Here is a 15,070-nt window from a genome sequence, read left to right on the forward strand (position 1 = left end):
CACAGTGCTATATCAAGTTAGTTTTGGGAGTAATACATATCTCAAGTTATGCTTTCAGGAGGCATTAAAAAGTACCTTGATTTGGTGTAGTCCTACTGCTGCCCCCAAAAAACCCCATAAAAGTATACTGGTAAGTGTATGTTATAATTAGAATATATTTCAGTAATAAAAAAATGTGTAAAATATAAATAAATTTTTTTGTAAGTGACAAAACACAAAGGAAAGGTAACTTTCTTTCCCCCTGCTCATTTTAAACTTAGGGCAAACCAGAATAGAATTACTGGTGAGGATGAAGGAATATGCTCATGTCTGCTAAAGATTCCACATGCAGGCATCTGGAACTGCTTAATTATCTTCCATTCTGGATAGGAATAAAAGGGTATTTTCTGTTTCTAAATCAAATCTGTTCAGACATGCCACATGCACTTGTTCTCATCAAGGATTAAGTGCATGACAAGGTTGAACTTTTAACACCGAATACTTCTGAGATACAGGAGAGCAAAAAAAGGTCACAACACTTCCGGAAAACTGAAATATGGAAATTTTTCACAACATTGTCACTCAGAATTGATTCCCCCTATTTTTTCAACTTTTTCAAGTTGTTGATCTAAGATTAAGAGTGAAAAATAACAAATTGAACATGCATTTCCTCCCCTTGGAAGTGAAAATGGGTGAAAATAAGCCTTGGAATATAGTAGTTTGTGTTACCTTCCCTTGTGAGTTGTTGCTGCTCAAACTACAGTGCAATAGCATCAAATTTGAATTCTGAGGCCACAGTCAGACATCATCCAAGAATAAAATGGCATATTTCAGAAAAATAAAAGCTACCTACCTGCTTTTCTAGCTCCTTGCAGAAGTTGGATGCACCACTGCTAGAAGGTAGTGGTTCTTTTTCTCAAATGAATGACAATGGTGACCACGAAGCTAGGGGTAAAAGAGCACAAATACATTTATTGATAACTCAGGAGGTTATTATAACAAGATGTCTCTATTGAAAATTAATCAATTTTCCAATTTATTCAATTTTCTATGATGCTTTTTTCAAGGATGATACTAGCTGTTGATTATTAAGAAAACATATAGCTGGATAAACATTTGAAACAAAATTAACTAATATTTTAAAAATTCAGTAATAATAAAAGCCCAAATTAAAAAAAAAAAACAAAAAAAAAACAAAACAACAAAACAAAAAAAACCAAACCAGCAAAAAAACCCCAAACCAAACCAAACAACAACCAAACGAAAATTAAACCAAACCCCCAAACTTTCAGGAATTATTGGTTTGATCCAGAGCACTCCATTTCCCCTATGCCCCTCTGTTACCTACCTGTGGACTACCACACAATGGCTCATCATTATGATTCTCACTTGCAAAACAACTTTTTCTCCACTTTCCTTTTTCCGTCTCCACAGAAAAAAGGAGGAGAAATAAGGGTGTGAGCATTTAATTAGCTCATCCTTTCCTCTTGAATAACCTAGTAGCTACCAACTCTTAGACTATGTTGATAAATGAAATAAAAATGGTCACTTCAAGCCAAGGCAGATGTAGTAGTTCTAACTTCTGTCTTTTCCAAAGAGTTCTAATTCTACCACAATGGACTCTAACTAATTAATCCTATACTAATCCTGCAATTGTACAGCATTTTCAGTGCTAACCTAACAGGGTGATTAATTTGCATTCTGCATTCAAACCATAAAAAAAAAAAAAAGGAAAAATAACTTTGCAGCATCACAAATGACTGATGAATCGGTAGAATAATAAAACTAAGTCTGTGCATTATGTGTGGGGATCCCAGAGATATAAAGCTCAGTGGAAACTGAACTGAAACATGCTATGATTTTGGTAAATATTTACTGAATTCATTTAACTACAGCCATCAAACTTTCTAACAGAAATCAGCTAGCAATTTTTTGTGGAATTTTTCTCAGACACATGTTCCCATTTCCTACATCTTCAGAGGTGAAAGATGTCACAGAACACTTTTTTACACTGCCATTAACATCTTCCACGTCCAGGGCGGCAGGAGCAGGGCCTGCTCCTCCCGAGCTGCCCCACAGAGCAGCCCCGGCCCGAGGCCAGGATTGCCAGGCCAGGGCTGACCCAACACAGCTGGCACCAGTTCCCTGTGTGGGCATCATCCATGGCTGTCTGCCACAGGTGCAGCCCAGGAGCCCAAAGGGAAAATGCTGTCATTACCTCCCTGCAGTGTCCTGTGTGTTCTGAGGATGGCAGGGTGGGAAGGCAGGGCCTGGCTACCCCTGAGGCCCTGCCCAGAGCAGCGCCATGTGTCTGCGCTCGGGGCAGGGAAGGGCCCGTCCTGCAGAGACCCTGCTTCTGTACTCCTCTGTAATCTGCATGCTTTAATAAAACTAATCCTGAGAGAACAGAAGCTTCCTGGAATTCCTCTTTTTGTGCCCACTGTAAAAAAAAAAAAGTGGGTGGGCATTGAGATTACTCCATTTCAGAGCTGTCATGATTCATGGTTTCAACTTGGCATATGTGTGTTCTGCAATACTTCTAAAATTTTAACATCTCTTGTTTATGGAGGCACTGCTGAATCTGTCTGTCTTTGACTATGGCTTCTAAGGCTGCTGAAGGGCAGAGTAAAACTCATTGTCTTTGCATTTTGGTACAAGTAATACAAGGCATGTGTTTACATCATGAAAGACAGTTAAAAATCATCAGCTTCCATCTTCCCACTGCTTTTTATCCTCATGTTGCTATAGCAAGCATGTGATAGGTAATTAACTATCAGCATAAAAAAATTACAGCACCAATTCATCAATGTACAACATTTAATGTGTAACCAAACTTCCTCCAGCTCGTCTCAAACTTGTTTGTACATCCAGAACACTTCAAAAAAATCTGCTCTTTAGAAGCTTCCACTTAGAGCTTCAGCAATCATCAGCTCCTTTTCCTAGCTGACATCCTCCCTGCACAGAATTCGATACCAGACTTTCTCCAGGATGACTGTATTACTGGTTTATTTGAAAGGTACTGTTACTTTATATGAAAGGGACAGGAAAGTGGATTAACTTTTTAAAATAATGGAGTGACAACTCAAATCTGAAGGACAGCCCTCTTGGCAACATTCCCTAAAATGTCTCTTAAAATTATATAGATAGGTCAAGAAAAGCATTCTCTTTAACTATATTCAAAAAGTCAGTACACAGAAAATTTTTGTTTGTGCTTCTTTCCCAGTTCTAATGTCCCTTAATGCTAAAACAAAAGTATAGCAAGCAGCACTGGAAGAGCTCTATCTTTCATGCACTGGGAGTGTTATATAAAAGGCCAGATCTCTGACTGTTTCAAAGAGAATATTTTCAACAAGATTTCTGATTTTGTAGTGCAGTGCTGTTCATTTTTATAAGCTTTTATGGCTGTCAGCATACTGATTGTTCACACTGACACAAGGATTACCCAAATAGCAAATAAGAACCACTAGTATATGGAGAAAATATAACTTAGATTACAATCAAAATACTATGAAATTAGTCAGTTTTGTGTAGGTATTATAATAATTTCTGATTATCCAAATTTTAAAAGGGAATGTTCTGAGGGAGCTGGGCCAGTTTAGCCTCAAAAATAGATAACTGAGAGGAGATCTCATTTACACATATAATTCTAAAGGGGGGTGTCAAGAGGATATGGTCAGGCTCTTCTGGGTGGTGCCAACCAATAGAACAAGAAGCAATGGGCAGAAAATGATGCCCTAAAAGTTCCACTTGAACATGAGGAAGAATTTCTTAACTGTGTGAGTGACCAAGCACTGGAACAGATTGTCCAGACAGGTTGTGGAGTCTCCTACACTGAGGATATTCAACAACTGCCTAATTCTGCATTTTGTGCAATTGAGCTCTAGGATTTTTCTGCTTTAGGTGGGTTGGACCATATACCCACTATGGTTCCCTCCAACCTGACTCATTCTGTGGTTCTATGACGTGCTCTAAAAATATCACTACAAAAAAATTTTAAAAAATCCTGGTCAAGAGTCAAGACTACAGAGCAAATTCACAATACATGCTGAGAGTAAAGTGCATAATTGTCAGTGAATAAGTAATAATTGGAATGCCAGTTTATAAAATTAATGAGTTGAATATATATTTCTTTCAAATTATTGTTTAAATGTGACCATAAGACTGCTAGACATCTGTATAATAATACCTTCTTTATTAGAACTATGAATGACTAATAACTGTCTGCAATAAAAACAGCGAATTGTTACTAATGGTTAATGGATCTTAATTTGGTGTTAGTTTGGATTCAAAAATAAAGGAGTACTTTCTAAGGAAGAAACATGTCCTGCTGATTTTTCTTGTCCATCACTCTAAAAATGTAATCTTATGTCATTTACAGTACTTGTAGGTAGAACTGGCATGTTTACCTGTGTATGCAGCTTCTGTTTTCAATAAATAGCTCAACTGCCTTTTGGTAATGTAAATTTAGCACCCTATCTGGCTCCTACCTCAATGATGCATACAGTATCCTGTAAATTTTGTATTTTTGGTTACAGAGGCAATGAAGGTGTGAAATTTCTCACAAACACAAGAATATAAGATGTCCTTGAATGCCACGGTGTATTTTCTGTCAGGTATCTCTAGGTATATTGCTTGGCACATTAGCTATCTAGTTGTGCAATACAAGTGTCTACAGTTTCCATTCACTAAATGCAGAGGAGATACTGAATTTAGTTGGTGCCAAGTTTAATTTTATATTCTCCTAGTTCAGGACCTAAAGTGATCTGTTTGGATATTGGTCAAAAGCTTGGGCTAATTTTCTTTTGGAGACAGGCTGGATGATTCACCTGTTTGCTAAGCCTCCTTAAAATCCTGCAGAAAATTCTGTGCATGTTCTTATTGAAAACCTATGGCAGCAGATACATAGAGGGAGACTGTACTGATTACTTCCAAGGTGTTGAAGGGCTGTGGTAGGTTTACCACAGGGCCACAGAATGAACACTTTGGAAGTTAGTAGAAAGTGTCCAAACTACAATACTCCACATGTATAGACTTGAAAATTTTGGATGAGGGCTTTACATGATGATACTATTGCTACTTGGTAGAAAAATCACTCATTTACCTAACTCAGCAACAGAAGATGATATTGACTACAGAAGAAAATCTTACTGCTTCTAAACAGAACCTTAGAATTAAAATAAAAATTTAAAATGTCTTTTTCTTGAAATTTTTTGTGTTTAAGAAAGTAATGCTCATGAGAGCAGTCTTAGCTACAGCTTGAAGAAAAACTGATTTGTGTAAAAATGTGATAAATGTCTTGGTTCCACTTGTTTTAAAATTTGTTGTACAGTGAGCAGTTTGTTGACAGAACATCTGCTCATTTCATCCTTTGCAAGCTCAAATCTGTATTCCACTTCTGCTCTGTTTTCAAGATAGAATATCTTGACATATTTTTGGCTCTACAGTTATATTCGGTGTCAAGAGAAAGATTTCCATATTTGTCTGTTGCTCCTATGAAGAAGCAGTCATGGAATTGATCTTTCATACATATTTTCCCCAGATGTTAATTCAAAAGCTGAACCATCCCAAATATGAACAGAACATCCAAATTAACTTGAGAAGTCTTAGCAAAGACTTCGATTTTCCAATAGCAGAACCAATGCTTAGAAGCCATCGCCACTTTGGGATAAGTTCTAAGGCTGCAGAGAACCAAATCTTTGAAATACCAAAAACTGCCTCTACATTTATTTGAACAGGGCCAGTGAGAAATCTTAGGCTCTGGAGCTTTCTAACACTGGTAACCTCTACCTAAAGGGTCTGTGCTCCTGAATCATTCGGCAGACCCCCGTTGAGTTCATGTGTTCCTTTAAGATCACTTTTTCCAGCTCCGAGGGTCTGTGAAGGCTGCACTGCTGCCCCTTGCAACGCTGCTCTGCTGTCAGGAGCCTGGGGCTGGTGCTGCTGGCACACAGCAGGGTTGCAGGGTGCCAGGCAAAGCGATTAGAAAATGCAGCGTTGAAGTGCTTTTTTTTTTTTTTTTTGTAACCTGTCAAGAAAGTATCATTTTATTGATTTATTAAACTCTCTGGGACTTATTAAAACCAAAAAATAGTTTTTATAATTGCTTTTCTCTTCCATAAGAATAGTTTAGATTTTTGCATGTTTTAGTCAACTTCATCCTTAATCAAGATGAGAAATTGAGATCTAATTTTCTCAATAACAGTTTTATGAAAATATTTGCGATAGTGAAAATTTTCCAAAATTGCAAAATTGTCAGTTGTACTTATTTTAAATAGAAGTTAAAATTTATAAAGTAAACACAATTTCCATTTGCAAAATTTAAAACAATTTTAAAAGGAAAAATCAATACTATGAGAATATCTTTTTTTGACATTGAAGGGCATTAAAGAACATTGGCATCTCACCTAACTTTTTAAATTTACATTCAAAACACGTATTCTCAAACTGTCATCAGTTTCATTATTAAATAGTCAGCATTTGAAAGGAAAAAAAAAAAATTGTGCTAAGCATAGATCCTGACTATACCTGAAGGATCAAGCACTTCACTGAAAATTTGAGTTTATAGACTTCTTCTAAATCTAAATGGATGATCTCCTCACTTTGCTTTTTATTTATTAGCTCACACTGCAAGAAGATACAGGACCAGGATTCTATTTTGTCTTCTGCCAAGGAGCTATCAAACTCACATCTCCTAAGATATCGCCATCAATCTACTATGCTTTTTTTATACAAGGACTCTTAATCCTACCTATTGTAGCAATTCTACTGTATATGGATAAATCGAAAACCACAGTGATAGAAGTTAGAATGAGAATAAATTTCTAGCTTAATGTCTCAGCTCCACAAAATCTTTCCACTATGTGGCTCATTAAAAAAGTTCCATGTGGCACTTAAATATTGGTAAAATGTATAAACAAGTTTTGTTTAAAAATTGCAACTAGCAGCTTCCCTCCCTGTACAGAAACTTCAGCCATTAAGATGGATTTTTATCCTCACACTCCTGCATTCTGTCTGACCTAATTAATATGCAATTGTTTCATGCAAAGCAGAACTATCTGAAGCAAGACAATGGAAGCATCTCTGTCTTATGATATTTCAGAGACTGGCTCTTAGACCAGCGCTCAGAGAGTGGAAGGCTCACATACGTCTATCATCTCCTCAGAAGTTTTCTAATTATTGCATTTGCATACAGAAGGTTATGCAAGGCATTAGCAGAAATGTAATTTTCAATTCCAGCTCTCCCTCTTCCTTATTGGAAGTATACAGTTCAGAAAATTAATTCTATAAATTTTGACCATTTTTAAATCTATATATGATGAGGCCCCTCATACTTCAAGGGAGACTGGAAACCTTAAATAGTGACCCAAAGGAATAGTGTGTTTGACATGAACCAAATTACTCAGATTCAATTTCACCAGTATAAAAGATTTAAGAATATGAGAATATGCTTACCTTCAAATAATTATTGACTTAAAATAACTATTGACTTAAAATAACAGCATGCATTATAAACAGTAACCTCAGGAATAAGGATATACCTTGGCTGCTCATACATCTCAGCTGGATATTAGATTTTTTGAACACATAATTAGTCTCTGAAAAGTCCTCCAAATCTATGAACCTTGAAGTGTTCTTACAGTAATATTTTTGTGCTCCTCCTGTTAAAGATAGCAACCAGACTCCCCAAAACAGTCACTTTAAACCACCTCCACTCTTTCTAGCCAGAAAAAATGATGGGATGTTGTTTACTTCCTCCTCTGCTTCCACATTCATTGCATCACTGAAATACCACACATTACTGTGGGAGATTATGACATTCTTCTATTCCTCCTTAAAGCTGCATAATGAACATTTCTACCAAACTGTTTAATTTTATCCTACCTAAGGCTGGCTTCCTCCTCTTTATAGCCTTCTAAGCATGGTGATAAAGCTTCATACATCATCTAATGAGAAATATTACATTCTCAGTCTCTTAACAAATTCAAATCTATTGCCTACTTAACAATTTTTTAAGATAAGTTAGGGTTGTTTATTTTTGGAAAGAATGGTTACAGATACTAACCTGAAAGACAAACTCAGAGTCAAATTCTGAACAGTCTCTTATTCCTAAATACAACATCTAGAGTCCTGCTCAATGTCAGATTTAGCATAATAAGTATTATGACACATGTTTTCATATGAGATCCACATCAGAATTTGTCAAAAGGTGGATTTTTGCATGATGACTTCTGTTGGTTCTCCATTCAGTACCTGCAAATTATTTGGGGACTCTTACCTCTGCACGGATCTGCATAGGGACTATACAATCTAGTCAAGCCCAGCAGAGGGGAAACCAAGCTTGAGCAGGCACTGGAAAGAGGATCAGAGTAATAGAGTGCTTATCATACAAAGGATGAGTAAAAGTGCTTATCCTCCTTAAGTTAGCAAAATAATGGTGTAGAAGACATATTGCAGTTACAAAGACATCACTCCCTATAAATAATTATGTTTGGAAAATAATTATATGCCATGAAAAGAGAAGGCCTACTTAAACTAAAGGACACTTGGTAGGAGAAAAATATTATAAATTGTCCATGAATAAAACTAGGCTGGAGATCAAAAGTATTCTTAATGATCAGACAGCAGTGATGACCAGGAACAGCCTCCCAATAACAATAGTAGGGGTGAAGAAAAGTAAAGTACTCAGAAGCAAGTCCCTATTAAGATGGAGTCTGATCTGTTTGTGAAAGTGATACAATTATATTGAGTAACAGAAATAGGCTCCAGTGAACAAAGAGATGTATTTTCTATCCTATTTTTCTGTAGCATCTAATTGCTCTGCTCAGGACTAAAAGTTCAGTATAGCGAGGCTCATTATATTAGTTCAGTCCTCTTGTTGATATGTCTCTCAGTGCCTAAAAAAGAATCTGTTTTACTAACAGTATTAGTTACACAGATTTTCTCCCTCTAGATGTAAAAATATTACAAAAGGGAAGATTTTTGAAGCTGATTTATTTACCCAGTTTGGGAAAATCCAAAGTACTCTATACATATTACTTAGAGAATAAATCTACCATCCCTTATTATGCCAGCTAATAATTTTACTGTTCTCTTAAAAAAAAAAAAAAAAAAAAGAAAACATATGAAAAAAAGATGGTTAAAAGTCACAACTATAAAAGATAAAACTAAAGTAGGCAGCTTTAAACATGAAATGCTATTAAATAAATCTTTTATGAGAACAGAAATATTGAAAAAGTGAGACCTAAATTTGTGGCCTCTATGGCAGAAAACTAGCTCTTGGGAGCTGAGGAAGAGAATGGGGAGAGGAAGTAGACTGGGATTTTTTTTAACTGCATTTTCTACAAAGATCCTTGACAAGAATATCTATTAACTGCCTAATTTGCATAAACCTTCCACAACTTAGGCTCAAGTAAGCCTTAAGCATTTAATTCTGAATCATCTTATTCAGTATGTTTCAGCACCACATTTAGTCTTCAATTCTCTCCCATTTTTTCCAGGCATACCAGTGGTAGTTATTTCCCTGTAACACTGGTTAAGGCTATCCCTTATGAAGTTTTCTGGAGTGACTGAGGCAAAAATAAAAATGTTCTGATATTTTCCCCTGGGAGAGTGTGAGCAGTTCCTTTGGCTTAAATAGGCTTTAACTGCATCCCACAGAGTGATGCTTCATAGCGTATTATTAGTGTGATCAAAAAGAATGTTACGAGGAGAAGCTGAGCGCTAGCCAATGTTAAGCACCACATGCATATTTCTCATCTATATTTTACAAAATCAGAAATTTCAAAGTGGACTCTGTTTTTCATAACACTGTACTCAGAATTTTTGCTGGTTTTGCCTTGTTGATATTTTTTTTTAATTACACATTTTCAACAGTAAGGCTCACATATTAAATTTACACACTAACAGAACCAGATGCATGAATTTACAGATTTTGTGCTAAAAAAAGGCAAGATACCTTCTGCAATTCAGTGGGTCAACTGCAAAGGATTTTGTTGTGATTTCTAGGACTGCTCAGTTTAAGTTACTTTGAAGGAATATTTAAAATCTATTGGAAGAATAACTGTATATTATTTCTTGATAACGAAAAAAAGGGCAACTTCTAAAAATTCCAACAATTCTAGTGAACATTTGGAAACTATTCTACTAACATACTAAAAGCATTCTAATTATTTTATATGAAAAATAATGAGAAGAAAATGTGTTTTTTTCCTCCTTTTTTTAATTTAAAACAATGTGCCATGAGATTTGTATTTTGGGACTATGGAGATGACAAATGGGCGTATTGCATTGCAGCTCCTGAGCAATTCATCTGTCACCCAGTTTTCCACTGAGGCTCATTGCCACAGAGCAATCCTTCTTCTAGTAGTCATACAAGGTCTGATAATCCATTTTTCCTCATTATCAAGCTTGATTTCTTGTGGGATTAATTTTCCTACATATTGTTTAGAGAACTGAATTCTAGTTGTAGCAATTATGTGTGAAATTCTCTAGAACATCTGGAATCAAAATGCAGTGGGCCAAATTCATCCCTCAACCAGCCTCACTGCTATTAGGGCAAAAATTAATTTGACTCTCCAGCTTTAGAAATAATACGAGCAATGTTCTTAGAAGTCCCAAGTTATTGTTTGAAATAGCAATATAACCTGCCAGTCATCCTTTATTTATGCCTTTTATGCTTGTAGTAAAATCTTTGAAGTAATTTCCATTCCCCGGAAGCCATGAAGGCTAATTGTTAGACCTGCCTTAAATACCTTAAATAAGTTCATGTCTCATAATGAAATGTTACTTTGCTTGGGTAATCAAGAAGATGCTACTCCATGCATACAGCTGAGTTTTTCAGGAAATGAATACAAGAGCAACATGTTAGCATTGAATGTAGATCTACATGTTAGAGTTGTTATAAAGAAATGTCTGCTTAAAAAGAATTAAGACTTTATGGCATGATAGCAAATCATTCAACTGACTGTTTTGAAAAAAACTTGAGTTTCCATTGAATTGTCTAAAATATAATGACAAATTGTTTTGAAATAATTTCAACAGCAAAATCTTACAAACAGAAATTTCATGGATTAAGTTTTTTTTTTTTGCATTCTAGAGTTGTTGAATATGTTCATCCATGTTTATAAAATAATTTGAAACTAATATATCCCATTGCAATCTAACCACAATTTACAGTAGTGAGAAATTAATTTTATTTTCTTCCTTCCATTACTATTCTTCCAGTTATGTTTCAGAATACTCCAGTTAAGTGATCAAATACTGTATATACAGTGGATGTTGGAAGAGAAAGATCTTAACTCATTTTTTTTATTAGCTAATACTTCTCTGGAGTGTTCCAACCACCGTGTTTGACTTGAGTTAGACTTCTGAAGTCCTGAAGGAACCTGTGGACATGCTACATAAATGGGGTCAATCTCAGCGTCAGGTGTGTTTTCCCTTACATTGGTGAGGATATGAGATTTGCTGTCCCACAGTATTAACATACAAAGTTCAACAGTCTTACAAAGCAGGCATTAAACTTCTTGTTAGATATTTTTCTTCCTCCCTTTATGACTTAGTCTATTTTAAAATTATGTTTTTCTGTGGTACTTCTGTCCATATATTCTTCACCTGTTTCTAGACTCATCTGCTGCATAGGTATTTTCAAGTCCAAACATTTCACATAGTACACCTTGTTAAGGTGTTGACAAGTAGTTAAAACAGACATTTCTAAATTAAAGTTCTATAAATTTGTTTTCTAACTAAATAAGATGAGGTAAACAGGATATATAGTGAGGAACTGAGGATTAAAGCAAAAAATCAATCTCTTCTGAGACAAACCTAATAACTGGCTCCAAAAGCTTTCATAAATTATTAGCCTTGAAATCAGTCAAAGGGTCTGAAACATTGTATGTGTCACTGATGTACTTGAAGTTCACCTAAGTAACTGTATCATCAAAATGTGCCGACAAAAAACGCCAGCAGCTACGCCACCTTGCAATCAATCACATATCTGTTCCAGAGTTAACAAGTGTCAGAGGATGTAATTTCATCTGCTTCTGCTGCATACATTTAAATGTTCATATTTTTACTAAGGAGGGAAAAAGACTAAAAACATTTATAAGTTCTGCTTCCCTCCAGCTGATTATCTTTTTTTCCCCCCCCATAAAGCTTATGCTTTCTTGTAAATTAATAAAATGCATTAAAAAGATGGTATAGTTTCATGTGAATGTATGAGTTGGGCAGCATTACTGTCTTTCAAGAAAGTTACATTGTCTATACAGTCAATAAAGAACTAGATAATGGCCAAATATCTGTTCCAGATATTACATAGTTGAGTAAAAGGAGGACTGGAAATTTGGGTTTGTTGAAAGCATAGAAATACCATTTGCCAGGTAGGGGAAATAAAGTGGAAATAAAGTTGAATGTGTCAAGTAAAAGCAGCTCCTGCACTCCAAGGAAGGGTTCCATACTATTACAATGAACAACTTTTTGATAAAAATTGTACTGGTTTCATCAAATCCACACAAAGAAAGAGCTCATTTGTACTTGGAATCTGACATTGTATTAACCATTACCTAGTTAATGCATCCATAACAGTGCCAAGAATGCTAAAGTGAGTAACTAACTTTTAGGAAATAGATCCTCTTCAGTTAATAGTAAGTATAATACTTCATTCCTACACTCAATAACAGAATTAGTAAGCTATGCATCAAATTTCTCCTTCCTTCCTTCCTCTCTCTCTCTCTCTCATTTTATTTCCTTTTCTCCCCATGGACATTTCCCTCCTCCCGTTTCTCCCCATGAATACAGAGTACCAAAGTGCTTCCTGTTCTGAGCTACAGGACACATGCTGGGTGCAGCTCTTGATGTTTGCTCAGCAAGAGCTAGAAGTAGGCAGCACAGTGAGTTAATGGAAGAATAATTTAAAGTGAGCTTGGGTGGTTGAAAAAAGGAGCCACACATAGTGGTAATAAAGGCTTGCCTTTTTTCTTTCAGTTAGTAGCTGTTGATAATTTCAGACCTTTTCTTTCAAAATCTATTTAAAATCAAATCTGGAACAGCTAAGTCTATTTAACTCTTATCTGTCACTTTTTTGATTATTTCTATTAACGTTACTCTATGTGTATTGATGATAACTATACAAAGAATAATTAAGTATAGTTAAGAACAGTAATTTGGAATATATACATTTATTATTGTAGAGATTTCTGTAAATTATTTTAATTTTTCTTTTGCAATAGAGAATAGTATATTCATTACAGTTCCTGAATAAATCCAAGGACATATGATTTTTTTTTCTTTCTATTAAAGAGACTTTTGACATTAACCTTTTGTACTCCAAACATATTTTAGGCATTAATGTTTTCATAGAATAGTGAAGATAGCATAATCAATATTTCTGTGGTCGGGAGTCTGCTGATTTAGCATATCTTTTGATTCACATAAACAGATACAGATTTCCATTTCAGAAAATTATTGTTCTTATATAGTTACTTAATAGGTCCAGTACAGAGAACCCCCTTTTCCTTAATTGTTTATCCTTTGCCACTACTTTTCTAACACCTTTTTATCCTTCCTCAAGTCTTACTACAGAAAAAAAAAAAACCAGAACCCTAAGTCAATTTGTAATGCAAATAATACAGAAGAGAAATTCAATTCTTGCAGGTGTGGATAGAGATGTGCAGCTTACAGCTTAAAAAGAAGACACTAAATGCAGAGATCTGGACAGGAAAAAGTACCAGTTAATCTGTGGTTACTAGTCAGTGCACTCTTTCCTGGATGCAAACATGCTTAACATTCTCAAAATAATCCACAGTGTACAAAAGGCCTTCTCCTTTGCCATGCTAGGCTAGGGGAAGTCAGCAATTATCAGAAAGAACCTGATGATAATGGTCTCAGAATTTTCCTGGTCTTGGGCATAACAAAGATGAGAGCACAGTCAAAAATTTTAGTTGTGAGGAAAATTAAGGGGAAATTTCAGTCTTCTTGGTAAAGACTAACTTGCAACAAACTGTAAAAGAAAAAAAGCTATAAAGAAACATATCTTTGGAAATTACTAGTCTAGTAGGTTGAAAACACCTTCAACAAGTTCCACAGAACAGGACATATTGTATCTTCTTAGTAAGATATGGAGAATGAAATTATCAAACAGCTAATGAGCAGGTACAAGAGAGGTTGAGTTTTTCATATCCTCTTGCAATAAACTAGCTCATTTCTTACATGAGAGAAAGACCATGTTTGAGACTGAGAGAACACTGAAGCTATTGACTATTTGTTTCTCTACTAAATTTCCAACATGCTTTCCCCCTCAGCACTGACTTTTTCTGTCCTAAGGCAATGGCTGTTCTTGCTAGGGATCTTGCTTGGTACTGGTTTCAGTAGTCAGTAATTAACATGCTTGCATTACAGGATCCTTATGGCTCTCTCAAAAGGATTTACGTGACACTAAAACAACAATATTAAAATCTTTTGCAAAGACAGCCCGAGAGAGGAAATATATTGCTTTTCAACTGTCGATGTAAACTGGGGGAAATGGGAACTCAGAAAAATTTGCTCAAAAATAGAAAACTTTGTGAATGAAATTTCAAAGACTAATTTTAAAAATTAACACAGAAAATATTGGACAAGGTTGAACTTTTAGATTTAGATTGAGGGTGTTTTTTTCTTGTAGAGTTGTGTACCCTAAAAATGTGAGAATCATATAAAACAACATATTGATCTGAATCTCTCTTGAAATACAGGCACAAAAAAGAAATCAGCTTCCTTATTTGATTACATGAGCACTCAGTTTTCTGAAGTTAACAGCTGTATTGTGTGTATCACCATCTCAGACTTTGAAAGGGATCGACTTCTGCTCTAATTAGCTGTGTTTTAGTTAACATGTTATGTCCTTTACCTTGAAATTTCTAAATGTAGACTAGCAGCAATTATTTCTCTAGGGCTTTTTAAACCTAGCAATTAGTATTTGCAATTACAGTCTTTATGCTGTGAGCTATATTATGCAAACTTCAAATATTCCAATTGTACTTTTACGGTTTTATGCTATTTAATGTACACTTTTATATTTTTGGCTTCATACCAAAAAAAAAAAAAAAAAATTTGAAAAAAC

The 15,070-nt window shown here is 35.2% G+C and overlaps 1 protein-coding gene across 14 annotated transcripts in view; it reads right to left on the reverse strand.

The window, feature by feature from the left end:
- Positions 1–15,070, reverse strand: part of TENM3 (teneurin transmembrane protein 3) — a 1,293,822-nt gene that overhangs the window by 662,286 nt on the left and 616,466 nt on the right. For all 14 annotated transcript variants that reach the window (XM_063156143.1, XM_063156142.1, XM_063156144.1 and 11 more), the window contains exon 7: positions 833–924. The gene's annotated coding sequence lies outside the window, so the exon portion shown is untranslated. The remainder of the gene's footprint in view (positions 1–832; positions 925–15,070) is intronic.

Source organism: Melospiza melodia, chromosome 5, assembly GCF_035770615.1.
Source record: "Melospiza melodia melodia isolate bMelMel2 chromosome 5, bMelMel2.pri, whole genome shotgun sequence".
In the NCBI taxonomy this organism is placed as follows: Eukaryota; Metazoa; Chordata; class Aves; order Passeriformes; family Passerellidae; genus Melospiza; species Melospiza melodia.